Consider the following 20617-nt stretch of genomic DNA (forward strand, 5'->3'; position numbering starts at 1 on the left):
ACAAATGTATTTTGAATTAAAGAACTAGTAACTTAATAAGGCAGAAGTAATTTCAGAGAAGTGGGGACAAACCTCGTTTGCAATGGGTTGAAGATTGTGTGAATCACTAAGAAGTGAATATGCTGTTATTCTGGTTATTGTACCACTGAACTTCATGGTCTGTGTTAGCTAAGAATCTCACATGCCAAAATTTAGAAATACTTGCCATATTGTACATAAATCAGGTCATTTAAATATCTTAACAGTGATTCTTAAGCTTTTTGGGAAATTTTTGAAAATTTGATGAAATATATTTTCCTTTACCTCAGAAAAGTGTCCATATGTACATGCACACTAAATATCACATAGATTTCAGGATATTCAAGGACTGTGAAAAGCCTGTACATGACCTACCTACTGGCTCATGATCCCCCAATTAACAGTCTAGATAAATTTAAGATGTGGAACTCAAAGGTGAATATCCCAGAATCTTGAAACTGTCCAGCTATGGCAAATTGAAACAATTCTACAATTGAACTAACTTTGTGGATAAGATGTATTCTCGAAAAATTGTGTGTACAGAAAATTTATATCAAATCATAATTTCCTATGAATTTGCATTTAGGAATCAAAAGATTCTCATTCACTCAAAGTCACACTAAAGGATCTTGGAATTCATATTTTCTTCAGTAGGGAGACTTTGCAAAAGAAGGTAAAAAGGCAAATGGGGGGCGGGCCGCGGTGGCTCAGCGGGCAAGAGTGCTTGCCTGCCGTGCGGGAGGACCCCGGTTCGATTCCCGGCCCCAGCCCATGTAAAAAACAAACAAACAAACAAAATATAATAAAACAAGAAAATGTTTAAAAATGTTTCCCTTTCTTCCTCACTTCCTTCCTTCCATCCTTCCTTCTTTCTCTGTCTTTCCTTCCCTTCCTCCCTCTTTCTAAAAAAAAAAAAAAAAAGGCAAATGGATTGTCATTTTTGCATACATAGGATTTAATAAAATGTGTGACTAAACAAATGACTTTATTCAGTTCTAATAAAGTTTAAATGAAGTACTCTAACAGAATCCATGTTTTAGATTAGAAACATTGTTGGAATTTTTACTTCCATAAAGTAATAAACACTGGACTAATTTTGCTATCACAACTTTCATTTATTGAACACTATATACTAGTCATTGTACATGTTTCATTCTAATCCTTATAACCATTTTCTGTGTTTGCCCAAGGTTACACAGCAAGCAAGTAAAAGTACTTAGATTCAAATCCAGGGCTGCTTGACATGTAGCTACTATACTCTTGTTTACTGCCTACTCTTACATAATGATGTAAACATTAAACATGTCTTTGTTAAGCACTGACATTTGACTTTGTCCTGTCAAATTATTATGCTTTTGAGAAAGTATTTATTTTTAACGACTTTGTTTTAATCCCTTTATTATTGCTTCCATATCATTTCCCCGTTTATTCCTTTATGTTTTCTTTTATGCTCTTGTGACCTGGTTGCTGTTTTTCATCCTGGTTTGCAATATGTCTTTTCTTATTTGCTCCCCTTTTTTTTTTTTTTTTTAACATTTTCATTTGACGTCAACCATTAGTTCAACATTTTTTTACACTGGTTCACTTAGGATTTAGCAGGGTGTTTTTTCTTGGTTTTTTATATTTCTCCCCTCCTTCCTAGGTTTTCTTTGCCCATACTCTTCTTTTCCTCCTTTTTCTCTCCGCTTTTATCCCTTTCTATTTTACTTTCTTCTTTATTTTACTTATGGGTTAATATAATGATACATCTTTGCTTCTGTAAATGAGATTTTCAGAATCAACTGGTGGTTTTCTTTTTAATTTTAGGCTGTACTTGTCTTACCTTGTATTGATTTTGTGCTTTTATTCAATACGTATCAGTTGATATAGATATACCCCTGCTTTAAGAAATCCCTTTTAAAAATTTTTCAAACATTGCAAGTATTCTTCAAGATGCAAGCCACATCTAACTTATCTTCTATACTACATTTAGGGCTTCAGAAAGAGCTAATCACACCCCATTTCTTACAGAATTAAAGACAAATATTTGTCATCTACCATCTGACTCCATTCTACTCATCCCGACTCAACTCCATTTTCCCATCACTTGTGATTGGCTTCAGGCATACCAAATTGTGTAGCTTTCTTTAACTAATCAAGGACTTTACCTTGTACCTTGACTCATTCTGTACTTTGTCTCCAAGATATCTTTTTTGTCTATCCCCATCCTTTGAACTTAAAACCTGTTAGAGTTGTACTTATCTTTCAAAGACCCATCTCCTTGATTAAAGCTTTTCTAACTTCTTACATCCTCTTTCCCCCCAACCTGGAAGAAGTTATGATTTTATCCTGCCACAGCAACTTCATGTTTCTAGTATGGAACTTACCAGTTTAAATTATCTGCAGTTGTGTATTTGTCTCTGTGGTTATTCTGTGTGATGTCACGGATGAATACATTGAATAACAAAAACTTACTGAAAAAAGATAATAGAGTAAATGAAATAGATTTTTTGGAGCAGAAACAACAGAAGGATAAAGGAAGATGAAGAACAGGAAATTATGGCCTGTAGGCAAATTAGAGGAAAAGCTCAAAAGTCAAATAGACTGGCAGATCTCATCCTCGGAATGTTGTCAGCAGACCACGGAGCCTTAATGCGTATGGTTGCTTTTATATGTAGGTAATGTTAGATGTTGACATTAGATGAGCTTTTCATATCAGTTAACTTACCGATTTTCCTCTGAAAAAGTGACTCCAATTCCACGATAAATACACTAACCAATGTGCTGTATAAGGGAGAACATACTTTACCATGCTACAGTTAAGAGATACTGTTTTGGTTTTCACCAACTTACTGTAGTTTGCACCTGCAAAATTTTTCCTCCAGTTATTCCCTTGCAGAATGTATAGGAAGTAAGGTTTGTTGAAATGGATATGCAAGTGCATACAGTGAGACCTATAAAAGTAGAACTGAAGATTAAATCTAATTGTATGCCTTTTAATGAATCATGCATTAATAGGTAGTGTATTTATTAGCACACTTAGAATTTTATAATAAAAATATTTAGGCTTTCAAATTGGTTTTTCTTAAATTTTTTTGTTTTTTTCATCTTTACACTCTACTTTTCCTTTCATCTTTCTCAAATTCAAGTTCGCACTTGCAGACTTAGGACTTAATGTTACAAAACTCTGCTTGCTAAAGACTTAAAAAAAAAAAAAGAAAAGAAAAAGATGGTAAAGAGCTCCCAAGCAAAAGTTTAAGAACTATTCTAGACTACCCACTTGTTTGTAGGATTTATGTAGATATATTTGTTTTTTATGTTTTTATTACAGTGAGTGTAACCTTGCTAGAAGCATACACAAAGCAGCATATTTATTTTCATTAATAAGTTGAACAATTAAATGTTTTAAAATAGATGTTAGTGAAGTGGGGATAGAGATTTATAAGAAACTGCAACAGAGACAAATTATTTACATTACATACAGCGATAGTTTTATGAAGGAGAATGGACAGAGCAGTGAGCTGGGATTCAAGGTATGGCTTCCAGTTCCAGCTCACCACTCACTAGCTGTAGCACTTAGGTAAGTTATTTAGGTACTATGAACCTCAGTTTCCTCATCTGAAAAAAGAAAATGACATCTCCTCTATCTACTTCAAGTGGGCTTATAGAAGAAAGTAAAATGCAATAGTGTGACATGAACAGACTTCTCAGAAGAGGAAATACAAATGGCCAAAAGGCACATGAAAAGATGCTTAACTTAAAACCACAATGAGATATCATCTCACACCCACCAGAATGGCCAGTATCAATAAAACAGAAAACGACAAGTGCTGGAGAGGATGTGGAGAAAGAGGCACACTTATCCACTTGGTGGGAATGTCAAATGGTACAACCACTGTGGAAGACAATGTGGCCGTTTCTCAGGAAGCTAAGTATAGAATTGTCATATGATCCAGCAATACCGTTGCTAGGTATCTACTCAGGACATGAGGGTAAGAACACAAATGGACATTTGCACACCAATGTTTATAGCAGCATTATTTACAATTGCCAAGAGACGGAAAAAGCCAAAATGTCCATCAACAGACGAGTGGCTAAGCAAGCTGTGATATATACATATGATGGAATATTATGCAGCTGTAAGAATAAAGTCATGAAGCATGCAACAACATGGATGGACCTTAAGGGCATTATGCTGAGATTAGCCAGAAACAAAAGGACAAATACTGTATGGTCTCATTGATATGAACTGACATTAGGGAATGAACTTGGAGAATTTCGGTTGGTGACAGACCATCAGGAGATAGAAATACAGTAGATATTGGGTAATTGAAACTGAAGTGCAACAGGACTGATTGTAAAAATTCAGAAATGGATAGCACAATACTACTGTAATATGATAATGTTAGAACACTGAATGAAGCTGAATGTGAGAATGATAGAGGGAGGAGGGCTGGGGGCACAAATGAAATCAGAAGGAAAGATAGACAATAAAGACTGAGATGGTATAACCTAGGAATGCCTAGAGTGTATAATGATAGTGACTAAATGTGCAAATTTAAAAATGTCTCTGCATGAGGAAGAACAAAGGAATGTCAATAATGCAGGGTGTTGAAAATAGATGGTAATTAATATTTTAAAACTTTTAACGCATGTGTGAGACAAGCAAAAAATGTTTATTTGGTACAACATTTATATTTTGACTAGTGCATTTCCTAATATAGCTTATGTGGACAGCTTAATCAAACACCATAGTACTTGGAACCTTGCGTAGGGCATGAGATTTTGTAGGTATGTACAGAGTGATGCCCAGATAAATCCCAGAGCGATTTGAACAGTGAATAGGGAAGTATTTGCAGAGTCACCTGGGGGGAATGGTGAGAAAGGGGGAAAATTCAACTTCCCCAAGTGGAGAATTCTTGGTATTCTCACAGCAGTGAGGACAGCCAAAACAATAGGCGGCGCCTCCAATCTTGGGTTTTGTTCATATGAAACTTAATCCCACAAAGGATAGGCTAAACCTACTTAAAATTAAGCCTAAGAGTCACCCCCAAGAGAACCTCTTCTGTTGCTCAAATGTGGCCCCTCTCTCCAGTCAACACAACACGCAAACTCACCACTCTCCCTTTGTCTGTGTGGGACATGACTCCCAGGGGTGTGGACCTTCCTGGCAATGTGGGACAGAAATCCTAGAATGAGCTGAGACTCAGCATCAAGGGATCGAGAAAATCTTCTCGACCGAAAGGGGGAAGAGTGAAGTGGTGTCAGTGGCTGAGAGATTCCAAACAGAGTTGAGAGGTTATCCTGGAGGTTTTCTTACACATTTAGTAGATATCACCTTGTTAGTCAAGATGTAGTGGAGGGGCTGGAGGGAACTGCCTGAAAATGTGGAGCTCTGCTCTGGTAGCCATGTTTCTTGAAGATAATTGTATGATGATATGGTTGTCGCAGTGTGACTGTGTGGTTGTGAGAGTCTTGTGTCTGATGCTCCTTTTGTCTACCTTATCGACGGACAAGTAAAACATATGGATTTAAAATAAATAAGTAATAGGGGGAACAAACATTAAAATAAATTTAGTAGATTGAAATCCTGGTGATCAGTGAAGGGGAGCAGTAAGGGGTATGATATGTATGAATTTTTTTCTGTCTTCTTTTTATTGCTTTTTCTGAAGTGATGCAGATGCTCTAAGAAATGATCATGATGAATATACAGCTATGTGATGATAGTGTGAATTATTGATTATATAACAAGAATGTAATGATCATATGATAAGAATATGTCTGTATGTGGTTATGTATGATAAATAAAAAATAAGTTTAAAAAAAGAATGGGAGGGGTGAGGGGTATGGTATGTATGAATTTTTTTCTGTTGTCTTTTTATTTCTTTTTCTGAACTGATGCAAATGTTCTAAGAAATGATCATAATGATGAATATGCAACTATGTGATGATATTGTGAATTACTGATTATATATGTAGAACAGAATGATCATATATTAAGAATGTTTGTGTTTCTTTGTTGTCATATTTAAAAAAATTTTTTTTAATTAATAAAAAGAAATTTTTTTAATGCAATAGTGTGTTGTGAGGATTTTATGAACCTTAAAGAGTCCTTATAGAACACTGTATTATTACCAGTAGTAGTAGTAGTAGTCTAATTGTCAAGGAAAGAATTTGTGATCCGTCAGTTAAGCCTGTTCTGGGAACTAAAGTCCTACTTTCATGATTATTTTACTCTTGATGGGGCAGAATCCCTGGTCCGGTTATACTGCAGTATTTAGGATCCTTTTCTCAGGCTGTTCCCAGAAGAGGGCAGCAAAACTACAATCCAAAGGCTCTGCCACTTCCTCAATTCTGTGTTGAACTCAGTTGTCCTTGACAGGAAAACAACAATGTTGTGAAGAGAATAACAAAAGAAATTGTGGTCTTTAGGCACTATGTGCCTAGGCAAATGCCATTGTAATAAATACCTTAACAAACATTCACTCATTTCAAACAATATTTTGCCCTTTTTGTATCCTCTGAAGAAAATAATTTGGGCTGTTTAACCTCATTTTTATTATTTGACCTATATAACTAGAAACCCCGAGCAATGTTTTTCTGTTTAAACCCAGATTTTTAGATTTTAGCACCAGTTTTTAAATAAATATCCTTCTGTAAACAGAAAGTAAGGCATTCAGGCCTGATTCATTTAAGATATAAACACAAAGAATGATTCCCAAAAGTGTCTAAATATATCTGTCATTGAGTGCCTCTGTCATGAGCAAATATTATCTATATCTAATCTTTCTTGTTCTTTGTTTCATTATTGAAATTTGTCTTAAAATTCTTGTGGTTTTATACCTTTCTTCAATGAATCCTCATAATAACCTCAGCAGCTATCATTTGAACAATTCTTAATAGCATATAAGGCGCTTTCACATACATGTTTTCATTTGATCTTCAACAGGGCTCTGTGAGACTGGTAGCCTCTATTCCCATTTACAGACTAATTTTCTCATCTGTAATCAAAATAGTTGCTCTTTGCTTAAAGAGAAAAGTTCATGGTGGGGGACGCCCCATAGGACAGGAAAGACTCACAGAGTGTATTTTCTAGAAGGGCTAGCAGAGCCAATTCTGAATCTGATGCTTTTTCTGTCTGCATTATTACAACCAGAGATGGGATAAGAAGGCTGTCAGTTCATTTCTGGCCTTGCTTTTCTGAAAAAATTGCCCTGTTTCCCACTGCCACCCCCAGTGCGAGTCCTCTTTCCATTCCAGTGAAACCTCTTCCTGTTCTTGAAAATTGCATCATAATCTTGGCTTAATGAAGGCCGACACCCCCACATTGGCACCAGGGAGTATATAGGCCTTCTTTTTTGGTTGGAAGTTCTTGTCTGGTGAGCACAGAATAAGTCACTCACTTCCTGTCTTCCAGCCCTGGCTGCATTTGCCTCTGAAAAAAAAATATATTCTCCAGATTTCTGTCTGTTTATGAAATACTTTAACTTCATTGTCCTGAAATGAGCAATATTTTACCAAGTAGCAAAGATAGAGAAGAGCATTTGAGGTAGATGGAATAGTATGTACACCTTGCTGAATGAGCTGTTTACCTTTGCTATTTCTAATCGTTCACTTCTAACTAACTTTTCAACCCAGTCTACTCTGGCATTGGACCCTAGTATACTGAAAGGTTTTCACCAAAGACACGAATTTCCCCCATATCACTAAATCCAATGGACACATCAGTTTTTATCTCACTTAGTATTTGAGTGGCATCTGATGCTATTGACCACATCCTCCTTGATATACTAGTATCTTCTTTTGGTTTCCATGTACTATTATTTTCTCTGACCTTTCTCAAGGATTCTATGTATTATTTGCAAACTCCTCTTTCTCCACTAACTCCTTAAGTGTTGGTGTTCCTCAGGACTCTGTCTTATGTCAATTCCTCTTCTCTGTACAAATTCCCTGTGAGAAATCTCAACCCCTTCCATGTATTTAGTTGGGATCTGTAAGCCAGTGTCTCCCAAATCTCTACCTCCCCTGAACTCCAGACTCACATATTCAGCTGCCTTCTAGAACCCCTCCAATTGGAAATTCCTGAAACCATATTATTCAGCTGAATTCCTCCTCTTCCAGTGTTCTTTATCCAAATATATACTCCCGCCCCCATATACCCAGCTGCTTTAGCCAGAAACTTGGGATTCATCCTTAATTACTTTCATGCTCACCCTACATTATCAATCAATAACAAATCAAGTCCAGTCATATTTACTTCCCCAATACATCTTGGATCTATTCACCTCTCATGCCTACTATAACCATTATGCCTAGGTGATCTAGTCATCTGTGTGGATTTTTTCAAGTCTTTTTGCTGGTTTCCTGCTTCCAGTTTTTCTCCCTTTGATTATTGTCCAACAGCTCCCAAAAGGTTCTTATAAATGCAATTCTATTTTGATTTGCTAATGTTGCCAGAATGCAATATACCAGAAATGGGTGGGCTTTTTTTTAAAGGGAATCTATTAAGTTACAAGTTATAATTCTAAGGCCGAGAAAATTCCAAATTAAGGCACCAACAAGAGGATAACGTCTCTCAAAAGGCTGATCACATCAGCGTTTCTCTGCAACATGGGATGGCCCATGACGATGTCTACTGTCTTTCTTTCTTGGCTTCTGGGTTCAAGCGGCTCCTTCCTCCTCCTGCATCTCCAGACATTTGTGTCTCTCTGTTCTCTGTATCGGTTCTGAGCTCTTTCTCCATGAGCACTTACAAGAAGTCCAGTAAACTGAATAAGACCCACCTTGAATGAGTAGGGTCACATCTCCATTGAATCAAAAGGTCCCACCCACAATTGGTTGAGTCACATCTCTAAGCAAACATTTTTTCTTCATTTCCAGTCAGCTTTTATCACTCCCTTTTCTTATCTCTCAATTCCTCTCTGGTTGCCCTACACTTGCACCTTGATAGATCCAGTTTGCATGCAGTGGTAGCTGCTGTGGGGCTGTGGTTAAGTAGAACTGCTCAGACTGCAACAGGAACCAAAAGATCATACCCAAACAATAGGCCTATCCCCAAAAGATTGGATTAAGATGAAAAGAACATGACTTTTCTGGGATACATAATAGTTTCAAGCCAGCACAAATTCTGATAAGTTCACTCCCTCTATTTAAAATCCTTTAGTTGCTTCCCACTATCCTTAGGAGAGAGTCCAAACTTCTTAACATAGCTCAAAGGCACCCATGATCAGGAATCTACCTACTTGCTTAAGTGCACACTCCACTCATGCTGGGCTGCCAGTGTTTCAGACACATCCTGATTCTCTTGCTTCTAGTTCCTTCACAAATGCTGTTTCCTTTGCCTACAACACTATGACAGTCCTTTTTATCTGGACTAAATTCTACCCCTAAATTGTCATTTACCTTATTCCTGAATCAGAACAGTAGATAGTTAATTTTTTCTTAATTCTTGAATTAAAACTAGAATTAACTCTGTATCATCCTATACTTTTTTTATTTTTTATTTTTTTATTTTTTATTAACGGAAAAAAAAAAAAAAGAAATTAACACAACATTTAGAAATCATACCATTCTACATATGCACTCAGTAATTCTTAACATCATCACATAGATGCATGATCATTGTTTCTTAGTACATTTGCATCGGTTTAGAGGAACTAGCAACACAACAGAAAAAGATATAAAATGTTAATATAAAGAAAAGAAATAAAAGTAGTAGTAATAGTAAAAAACAACAACAACAAACAAACCAACAAGCAAACAAAAACAAAAAAAACCCTATAGCTCAGATGCAGCTTCATTCAGTATTTTAACATGATTACTTTACAATTAGGTATTATTGTGCTGTCCATTTTTGAGTTTTTGTATCTAGTCCTGTTGCACAGTCTGTATCCCTTCAGCTTCAATTACCCATTGTCTTACCCTGTTTCTAACTCCTGCTGAACTCTGTTACCAATGACATATTTCAAGTTTATTCTCGAATGTCCGTTCACATCAGTGGGACCATACAGTATTTGTCCTTTAGTTTTTGGCTGGATTCACTCAGCATAATATTCTCTAGGTCCATCCATGTTATTACATGGTTCATAAGTTTATCTTGTCTTAAAGCTGCATAATATTCCATCGTATGTATATACCACAGTTTGTTTAGCCACTCTTCTGTTGATGGAGATTTTGGCTGTTTCCATCTCTTTGCAATTGTAAATAACGCTGCTATAAACATTGGTGTGCAAATGTCCGTTTGTGTCTTTGCCCTTAAGTCCTTTGAGTAGATACCTAGCAATGGTATTGCTGGGTCGTATGGCAATTCTATATTCAGCTTTTTGAGGAACCGCCAAACTGCCTTCCACAGTGGTTGCACCCTTTGACATTCCCACCAACAGTGGATAAGTGTGCCTCTTTCTCCGCATCCTCTCCAGCACTTGTCATTTTCTGTTTTGTTGATAATGGCCATTCTGGTGGGTGTGAGATGATATCTCATTGTGGTTTTGATTTGCATTTCTCTAATGGCCAGGGACATTGAGCATCTCTTCATGTGCCTCTTGGCCATCCGTATTTCTTCTTCTGGTAGGTGTCTGTTTAAGTCTTTTTCCCATTTTGTAATTGGGTTGGCTGTCTTTTTGTTGTTGAGTTGAATAATCTCTTTATAAATTCTGGATACTAGACCTTTATCATCCTATACTTTTTTTATTTCTTTGAAAAATATGTCCAAGGGTATGTTCTAATGAAAATGCATTTGAGCTTAGATCAGGATTGATTTTTATCATAGCTGAATGTAAACTGAAACATATTTTCAAATATACTGGAATGTTTTCTTCATTGTTATTCTAGGTTAGGATTTTTTCTTCATTTCCAGTTGGCTTTTATCACTCTCTTTCCTTACCTCTCAACTCTTCTTCTCTGGTTGCCCTACACTTGCCCCTTGGTAGATCCAGTTTGCATGCAGTGGTAGCTGCTGTGGGGCTGCGGTTAAATAGAACTGCTCAGACTGCAACGGGAAAGCATTGAATCGAAAGCGAAGGGGAGGAAGCACAAACCAATACCCACCACAAAGCTGCTGAATGCCCAGTGTGACCCAAGCCGCACCCTCTGATGAAGAGCCTTGTGGAGGAGTAAGAAGCCACAGAGCTTATTAAGTCATTGGCACAGCCTGCCATCCATTTCCCCTGATACAGAATTCCTGGATCACTTTAAGTGTCACCAGGTACTGACCTAAGAAGCTGGGTGATGATAGAAAAGCTACCTGAGAGAGGTTGGGGAAAGGACCCCGAAATGAATGGCTGGAATCTGTTCATCTCAAACTCCCCACATAGTTCAGCTCAGTGAGCACAGAGGTCCTGGGTATGAGAGTGTTCGTAAAGAGCTTTCTAACCCGATGAGGGTCCCTATGCTGCCCCCCAAAATACCTTCACTGCCTGACCAAAAGGCTACTTCCACCAGTGACCAAAACCTTTTTATTTTACAACTAAAGATAAAGCCTCCCTAAGAGTTAGTGAAGTTTAAATTCACACTAAGAAATAAACGACGTTTCAGATTCTTTCTGACCTTGGCTTCAATGGAGAGAAGGAGAAAGGAAGGAGATGGCAGCATCAAAGGCATAGTCCATCTACTTTATGATTTGCCCATGGCCTACACTATATTTGGCCCCATTTGCCTTTGCGATAGAAAGGGACGCTAATTATTTAGCAGTTTGAATTATTGGGGGAGGGGATGAAAAGTGTGGGGGAAATGTGTGGTCACCAAGTCTAGATTTTAAACCCTGGTGAGTTTGGGAACTCTTTAGAATTAGAGAGCCTTACAGTGGCCCATTACCTCAGAATCTTAGGAGATGAGAGCTGGGCCCTGATTTTGCAGCTGGAGAGAACAGAGCAAAATGGAGGTGACCACCCTAGTCTGCAGGAAAGGTTGCTTTGCTTGGCTGGAAGTGGGTACTTGAGTCCCCACACAGTGCCAGCCTCACAGTTCAGATAAGAGAACAGGAAATACTGTTAGTGCAGCTGGGAGGGGAAAGAGAACTTAATGTGTACCCAAGACCAGAAAGTTACTCTCTGGCCTCTGCACTGCACTGCTCTATCCTATAAGTGACCAGGCCTGATTTGAGGGAGCATTGTGAGGTGGTGAAGTGTGCCTTGAGGTTTGCCCCCTTCCTTACAACCCTCTCACCACCTTCGGTCATGCTCGGCTTCTCTTGAACCTAGAAAATCTTCCAAGATCTAGGTTGTTCACAGAGTTTAAATGGAGGAATTTTAGGCACTGTGATTGGAGGTGAGGGGAATGATTCTGGAGTAGAGAGACCTCCTTGGAGTCTCACACAAGGCCGGAGCTGCCATGGGTAAAACTGCCCTGTGTTAGCTATCCCAACAGCAGTGAGTTGGGAGGGAGCTAAAGAAACAGATGAAGAATGGCATTTACAGTTTGTTTTAAAACAGTCCCTCCCCCAAGACCCCTCACCCCCTCTCCCTCGCTCCTTCCCTCCCTTCCTTTCTTCCTTCCTTCTTTCCAAGAGAAAGGGAAGAGAAAGGTAACCGTAGAATGAGTTCAGAGGAATGCTGCAATCTTTCCAAGCCTGATCGCCTGCCCACAGTTTGCCTACTTTCTTCAGTGATCCAAGACACTCCTCCTGTTAAACCTCTAAGATGTGTCCAACGAAGCATGATCCAGCTGCAGAAGCTGGGCAACTGTGCTCCCTGCGTGTCATCTTTCAGTTTCTGGCTTGACTTAGCACACTTTTTTTAGACCAGGAAAATTAGCAGAATGAGAGCAAAATGAGAGAGACTGGAATTACAAGTTCCTCTTAGAAAAACCTTATATGTGAAAGGAGAGACACAGATTGGTTGCAGGATTTTAGTTTATAAGTTGAGAGAGCTCTGACTATGTTTTATATGCTTGAGGAGAAGAAGCATAGTGAGATCTTAAGCAAGTCACTTAACCTTCGATTCCTTCATTTTGAAAAATAAGTGTTCCTATGGAGACAAAATTAAATTAAAATCGTGTACACAGTATTTGTACACTGCAAGACCCTTTGCACATGCTAATTATTATAACATTGGCATCTAGTGACTACAGATGAGCAAGCCCTGGTCACAGCTGTTTTGTCTCTGCCTCTTCTCTATGACATGACTGTCAGGAAGAGATGGACTCTTGAGTGGGCAGGGCTAAGACATATGAGGGAGAAGCCAATGACAGTGTGATTTGTATCTTGACAAGCTTTGAATCTTCGGGGGGTGGTGTGTGTGTGTGTGTGTGTATGTGTATGTGTGTTTACTAGATGTAATAAGTTACTATTGTATTATATATTTTAAATTGCCCCATATTTTCATTTTAAAATTCTTATTAAAAATGAAAGCATTTCAAATGCAACATGTCTGAAAAAAAGCTCAAATTAAGGAAAACAGTTTTAGAAATTTAAATGTTACCAGAGTGAAAAATACATACCCATCTTGATAAGTAAGGAACTATGCAAATAAGATTATATGCATGGATTTTTGCTTAGACAAAGTTGCAGATATGTAGAAATTTTCCTAATGTTAATTCACAGCTTTGTTTGTAGGAAAGGTGAACTTTTTGTCTTCTGTGACTATTTGCAGAATTGCATTATAATTTTGCTTTGATACAAACTTGGCAACCGTTATCATAATTCTTTTCCATTAGCTACAGTGCTTGCATGATTTTCCCAAATATTTCCCACCTGCTGTACACAGCAGTGTAGACTCAACAAATCAGTGAAATCTTTCTCCTCTCAGTTATTTGCTTTGCATATTTGCTTAGAATGACACCACCCCCAATTCCTACCCAGTCGCAGTAAAAATATCCTGTAAACTCTACTTCCTCGTTTTCTCTCCCTTCCCCACCTGGCTTTCTAATCTTAGAATGAGTTCTATCTTCATTTCTGGGTGCAACTTTTTGCCTATTCCTTATCTTCCCTCCTCCATCCCTTATTCCAACTTCTTCTTTCCCTGGCCCTTCTCCACTTCCAGCTTCTATCACTAGAAACCCCTTAGACCAATCCCATCTCGTGCTCCTTTATGTATTACATGAATAAATTTTTTTATGGGCACTGAATCAAACAATCTGGTGTTTTCTTTTCCTAATAGTGAATAAGAACTCCCAATTTTTAAAAATCACATCATTGAGATATGAATTATATCTATAAAGCTCACCAATTTAAAATTTTGAATTCAATGGTTTTTAGTATTTTTGTCATTATGCAACCATCATCAAATCTCATTTTAGAACTTTTTCATCATCCCCCAAAGAAACCTTATACCCATTACCAATCACTTACAATTTCCACTACCCACTTCCTTTCTCCTTCCTAAGCAACCACTGATGTCTTTTCTGTCTCATAATTCAAATTCATAATTTACCTTTTCTGGGCATTTTGTATAAATGGGTTCAAACAACATACGGTCTTTTGTGACTGGCTTTTTCCACTTAGCGTAATGTTGTAGTATGTATGTGTACTTCACTCCTTTTTATTGTCAAATAATATTCCTTTGTATGGATATACCACATTTTGTGTATCCATTCATCAGTTGGTAGACATTTGGAATTTTTTCATTTTGGGGCCATTATAAATAAAGCTGCTTTGAACATTCATGTACAAGTTTTTCCATTTATCTTCGTTAGGTACATGGGAGTGGAATTCTGGGTCATATGGTAATTGTGGGCTTAGCATTTTGAAGAACCACCAAACTGTTTTCCAAAATGGCTGCACAATTTAAACTTTCTACCAGTCTTGTATGAGGGTTCCAATTTCTCCACATCTTCGCTAGCACTTGTTATTGTCTGTCTTTTTTATTATAGCTATTCTAGTGGATGAGAAGTGATATCTTATGTGGTTTTGAATTGCATATTGAGAATCTTTTCAGGTGCCTATTATACATTTGTATATCTTCTTTGGAAAGACTGTCTACTTGAATCTTTTGCTCATTTTTAAATTGGGTTATTTGACTTTTTAATTATTGAGTTTTAAGAGTCCAATCAAGTGCAAGTCCCTTATCAGATACATGATTTGCAAATATTTTCTCCCTTTCTTTAGGTCATCTTTTCATTTTCTTTATGGTGACCTATGAAGCACTAACGTTTTTTAATTTGATGAAGTTCAACTTATCAATCTTCTCTTTTATCATTTGTGCTTTTGGTGTTGCATCTAAGAAATCATTGCCTAACCAAGGTCACAAACATTTCTCATGTGTTCTTATAAAAGTTTTATAATTTTAGCTTTTATATTTAGGTCTGTGAGACACTATGAGTTAAGTTTTTGTATGGTGTTAGGTAAGAGTACAAATTAATGCTTTTCCTTGTGGATATCCAGTTGTCCCATCACCTCACTGAAAAGTCTGTTCTTTCCCCACTGAATTCTCTTGGCCTTTTTTATAGAAAATCAAGTCACCATAACTGTTACAGTTCATTTTTGGACTCCCAATTCTATTGTATTCATCTATGTGTCTGTCTTTTTGCTGATACCATACTGTCTTCATGACTGTAACTTTGTAGCAAGTTTTGATATAGGGATGCCTGAGTCCACCAATTTTGTTTTCCTTTTTCAAGATTGTTTTGTCTATTCTGGGTTCCTTGCATTTCCATGTGAATTTTAGAATCAGCAGAAATTGACAAGCTGATCCTAAAATTCATACGGGAAGCCCCCACTTTTAATAAATGATTAAAACACTTTCTTTCATACCTAGGACGAAATTGAATAAGGAGGAGTTGGTAGGCACACTTTGCATTTGGGGAGAGCAGGAGTCCTCTGAAAAGAGGCCCAAATTGATGGAACCAAGAAGGTTGATAAACTTCCCAACCTGGTGAGAGGAATGTTTGTTCTGAGGAAGCAGTTTGATTTAGCACCAGGGGACACTGTGAAAGATAATTGAAATCGTAAAGTCCATTGATCTCCCCAGAAGAAAAAGAAGAAAAACAGGTGTCTAAATAAGCAATATTGTTAGCTTGTTGATTCATACGAAGAAGATTCTCATCCCAGCTAAGAGAAGCAGCTGGCCGTTTCTCAGGGCTGTAAGACAAGAAAAAATGAATAAATGCCTCCCTGCTTTTCTTACTCTCTCCAAGGCAGCCCTAAACTTGTCCATCTTACCCTTTATAAGATCCTGCAAGTCTAGAGGGAGCAGAAAGAGAAAGAAGAAAACCACAGTGGGAGAGAGGGTTAGGGATGCAGGGGTAGTAGAGGAAATCCTAAGTCTTTAAAACTTAAGATATCTTGTCTAATGCATTGCTGACGGAGCCTACTGTGTAATATGGTAATAAGTAATAAGAACCAGAAGGATGATCTCATTCTTTGACGCAGTAGTCCAGTTCCTGATAATTTATCCTAAGGAAATAAGATGTGCAAAAATTTTGAGAATGTTAATTAGAATATTATTTGTAATAGCACAAGCTAGAACAACTTACATCTCCGAAATTGGAGCATTTTTTAAACTTTTTTTATTGTATAGTATAACATATATACAAAGCAAAGAAATGAAAAAGCAATAGTTTTCAAAGCACTCTTCAACAAGTAGTTACAGGACAGACTCCAGAGTTAGTCATGGACTACCATACAATCCTCTCATATTTTTCCTTCTAGCTGCTACAGAATATAGGAGGCTACAGGGCTTAAATATCTTTTATCATCAAATCACTTTTTTCCTTCCCTTTTTGTGAAAATAATATATATACAAAAAAAGCTATAAATTTCAAAGTACAGCATCACAATTAGTTACAGAACGTATTTCACAGTTTGACATGTGTTCTCGTTTGCTAGCTGCCGGGATGCAATATACAAGAAACAGAATGGCTTTTAAAAGGGGAATTTAGTAAATTGCTAGTTGACAATTCTAAGGCTGAGAAAATGTCCAATAAAAACAAGTCTATAGAAATGTCCAATCAAAGGTATCCGGGGAAAGATACCTGGGTTCAAGAAGGCTGATGAAGTTCAGGGTTTTTCTCTCAAGTGGAAAGGCACATGGCGAACACAGTTTCTCTTTCATCTGGAAAGGCACATAGTGAACACGGTCAGGGTTCCTCTCATCTGGAAGGGCACAGGACGAACACAGTGTCATCTGCTAGCTTCTCCTGGCTTTCAGTTTCATGAAGCTCCTCGGGAGGCATTTTCCTTCTTCATCTCCAAAGGTCGCAGGCTGGTGGACTCTGCTTCTCGTGGCTGTGTCGTTCTGCTTTGCTCTCTTTGAATCTCCTTCCTTCTCCAAAATGTTTCCTCTTTTATAGGACTTCAGAAACTAATCAAGACCCACCCAAATGGGTGGGGATATGCCTCTACTTAATCCAGTTTAACAGCCACTCTTGATTAAATCACATCTCCAGGGAGATGATCTAATTATAGTTTCAAACATACAATACTGAATAAGGATTAGAAGAAACAGCTGCCTTTACAAAATGGGATTAAGATTAAAACATGGCTTTTCTAGGGTACATACATCATTTCAAACCAGCACAACATGGGTTACACTTTCATGATTTTATGTTTTACTTCTAGCTGCTCTAAAATACTAGAGACTAAAAAAGATTTCAATTTAATGATTCAGCATTCATATTCGTTAAATCCTTTCTTCTCTGTATAATTCCACCATCATCTTTGATCTTTCCATCCCTCTCTTTAGGTGTATTTGGACTATGACAATTCTAAAGTTTTGATATTGGAAGGGTCTGTCACTAAAAATGTAGTAGGGAAATGGAACTGGCTGATGTTCTGGAAAGGCTGGGCTAAGTTTCAGGACTTATTTGTACCAGGGACCCATCTGGAAGTTATAGGTTTCTGGAAAGTTACTGAAGTGCATGGAACCCTTGTGGAATCTTATATATTACCCTAGGTGTTCTTTAGGATTGGCTGGAATGGTCCTGGTTGGGGGTTGGCAGATTATGATAGGTAGCAAGGTCTACCTGAAACTTGCATAAGAGCAACCTCCAGAGTAGCCTCCCAAATCTATTTGAACTCTCTCTGTCAGTGATACTTTATTAATTACATTTCTTTTCCCCCTTTTGGTCGGGATGGAATTGTTGATCCCACGGTGCCAGGTCTGGATTGATCCCCCACATCACCAGGGAGACATTCACTCCTGGATGTCATGTGTTCCACGGAGGGAGGGAAGCAATGATTTCACTTGCAGAATTGGGTTTAGAGAGACTGAGGCCACATCTGAGCAACAACAGAGGTCCTCCAGAGTAACTCTCAGGCATGTCTATAGGTAGCCTAAGCTTCTCCACTACCTACATAGTACCAGGGGATTCCCTGATGGCAAGGTTTAATAGTTCCATATTCTTTCTCCCCTCCATCAGGGGACTTTGCCAATACTTTTGATTGTCTGCTTAATATACTCTAGGATATATGCAGTCATTAAAATAATCTATACAGAATTAAAGGATCTCTTTCTTATTGTGTGCTCAAAATTGGAGCATTTTTAAATGACATTATGGCACATAAAGATGAGAGATTATTTTACAGACTCCACTGTCAAAATATGCTCTAAACTGGATCACTTTCCACTGTCTTCTCTATAACCCCAGATTCAGGTCACATTCATCCCTCACCTGCATTATCGCAATGGCCTTCTGACTGGTGTTCCGGTTTCCACCACAACCCCTCTTCCCCAGTCTATTCTCAACACAGCAGCCATACTATTCCTTTAAATGCATCCACCCTCTACTCAAAACCTTCCATGGTTCCCCACTGTGCTGATCTGAAACTGTCTTGTACCCCAGAAAAACTAAGTTCTTTAATCCTTATTCAATATTGCTGGGTGGGGTCTTTTTTATTGTTCCCATGGAGATGTGACTCACCCAATTGTGGGTGGTAACTATTGATTAGATGGTTTCCATGGAGATGTGTCTCTACCCATTCTCTACCCATGGGGTTGCTTACTGGAACCCTTTAAGAGGAAACCATTTTGGTTCCAGAGCCAACCAAGCCCACAAAGCCAGAGACCTTTGGAGATGCATAAAGAAAATGCCCCCAGGGAAGCTTTGAAGAAACCTGGAGAGAAAGCTAGCAGACTTCACCATATGCCTTTCCAGCTGAGAAAGAAAGCCCAAATGTCATCGGCCTTCTTGAACCAACATATCTTTACCTGGATGCCTTAGTTTGAACATTTTATAGCCCTGCCTTCATTTGAACATTTTCATGGCCTTGGAACTTTAAACTTGCAACTTAATAAATTCCCATTTTTAGAAGACATTCCATCTCTGGTATATTGCATCCCAGCAGCTTTTAACAAAACTGAAACATATTAAAGCCAAAGTCTTTACATTGGTCCTAGGCCCTACCTCGTCTGGCTTCTAGTGCCTCTCTGCCCTCATCTGATACTTCTCTCCCTCTTGCATATTCCAATCTGGCCATGCAGGCCTCCTGTTTCTTGAACACACCAGGCTTCCTCCTGCCTCAATGACTTTACATTCAGTCTTCTTTCTGCCTGGAACTCTCTTATTTCAGATAGCTGTTTGCATTGTTCCATCACCACCTTAAGATCTTTGTGCCACTGTCACAGATGAGACTTTCTTTACCTGACTATCATATGTAAAATTGCTATCTTCCCCCAACCCCTAGCTCCCTGCATTTCCTGTCCTCTATCCTCACTGTATTTCTCTTCATTGCTGTTAGCATTTTTAGATATGCTACATATCCAATTTATTTATTTGGGTTGTTGCCTGATTTTTACCCTAGAATCTGTGCTCTATGGGAGCGGTGATTTATGCACATTTTCTTCACTTTTATATCCTCGTGTCTTGACTGTGCCTGGCAGAGAGCAGCTGTTTAATGAATATTTGTTGAAAGAATGAATACAGGCAGAAAAGTAATAATTATGAAAAATAGCTTGTAATTTGGAAAGTGGGAAAGAATAAAAATACAAACCATGACGTGTACAGTGGCTGTGGCAGTGTGGTGTCGTGCACAGTCTGGGAGCTGTGGGGTCGGAGAGATCTGGGTTAGAAACCTGGTTCCACTACTTTCTAGTGTGGGAACTTGAGCAAGTCTGCTTAACCTCTTGGTTTCATCATCACTAAAACAGGTATAATAATGCCCCCCTCCTAGTTCTATTGTGAAAATTAAATGAAAAAATAAGGTTCAGTGGTAGAATGCTCGCCTTTCATGTGGGAGACCCGGGTTCGATTCCCGGGCCATGCGCCCCCCACACACACAAAATTAATTGAGAAAATATATGTGAACCCCTGGCACACAGTATAGAGCACCTAAATTCTACTTTTTTCTAAGTAAGACTACATACATATCCAGTGGATATGAATTAGAGGGAGTATGCAAAAATGGAAATAGTTGGGTATGCCAAATAGAGGGACTATGAAAATTTATAAACATTTTATTTTTTAATAAACAAGTCCTCCCTAAACTTTGATGTATGTAGAGAGTGCTAGGCTGGGAGCAGGAGACCTGAGTTTTCCGGATTCACCTCTGACTTAAAGAATGTGTGACATCAAGCATATGCCAACCTCTCTAGACCTCATTCCTCATCTATAAAATGAAGAGGTTGAATTTAATAACTTCTTGGCCCATGAATGCTTAATATTCCATAATTAAAAAAACAGGCCATTCCACCTTTCCTTGTCCCACTATAGGCCCAACCTTACTCAGATGTGCTGGCCAAATGTTTTTAAT

This window comes from Tamandua tetradactyla, chromosome 11, assembly GCF_023851605.1.
Source record: "Tamandua tetradactyla isolate mTamTet1 chromosome 11, mTamTet1.pri, whole genome shotgun sequence".
Lineage (NCBI taxonomy): Eukaryota > Metazoa > Chordata > Mammalia > Pilosa > Myrmecophagidae > Tamandua > Tamandua tetradactyla.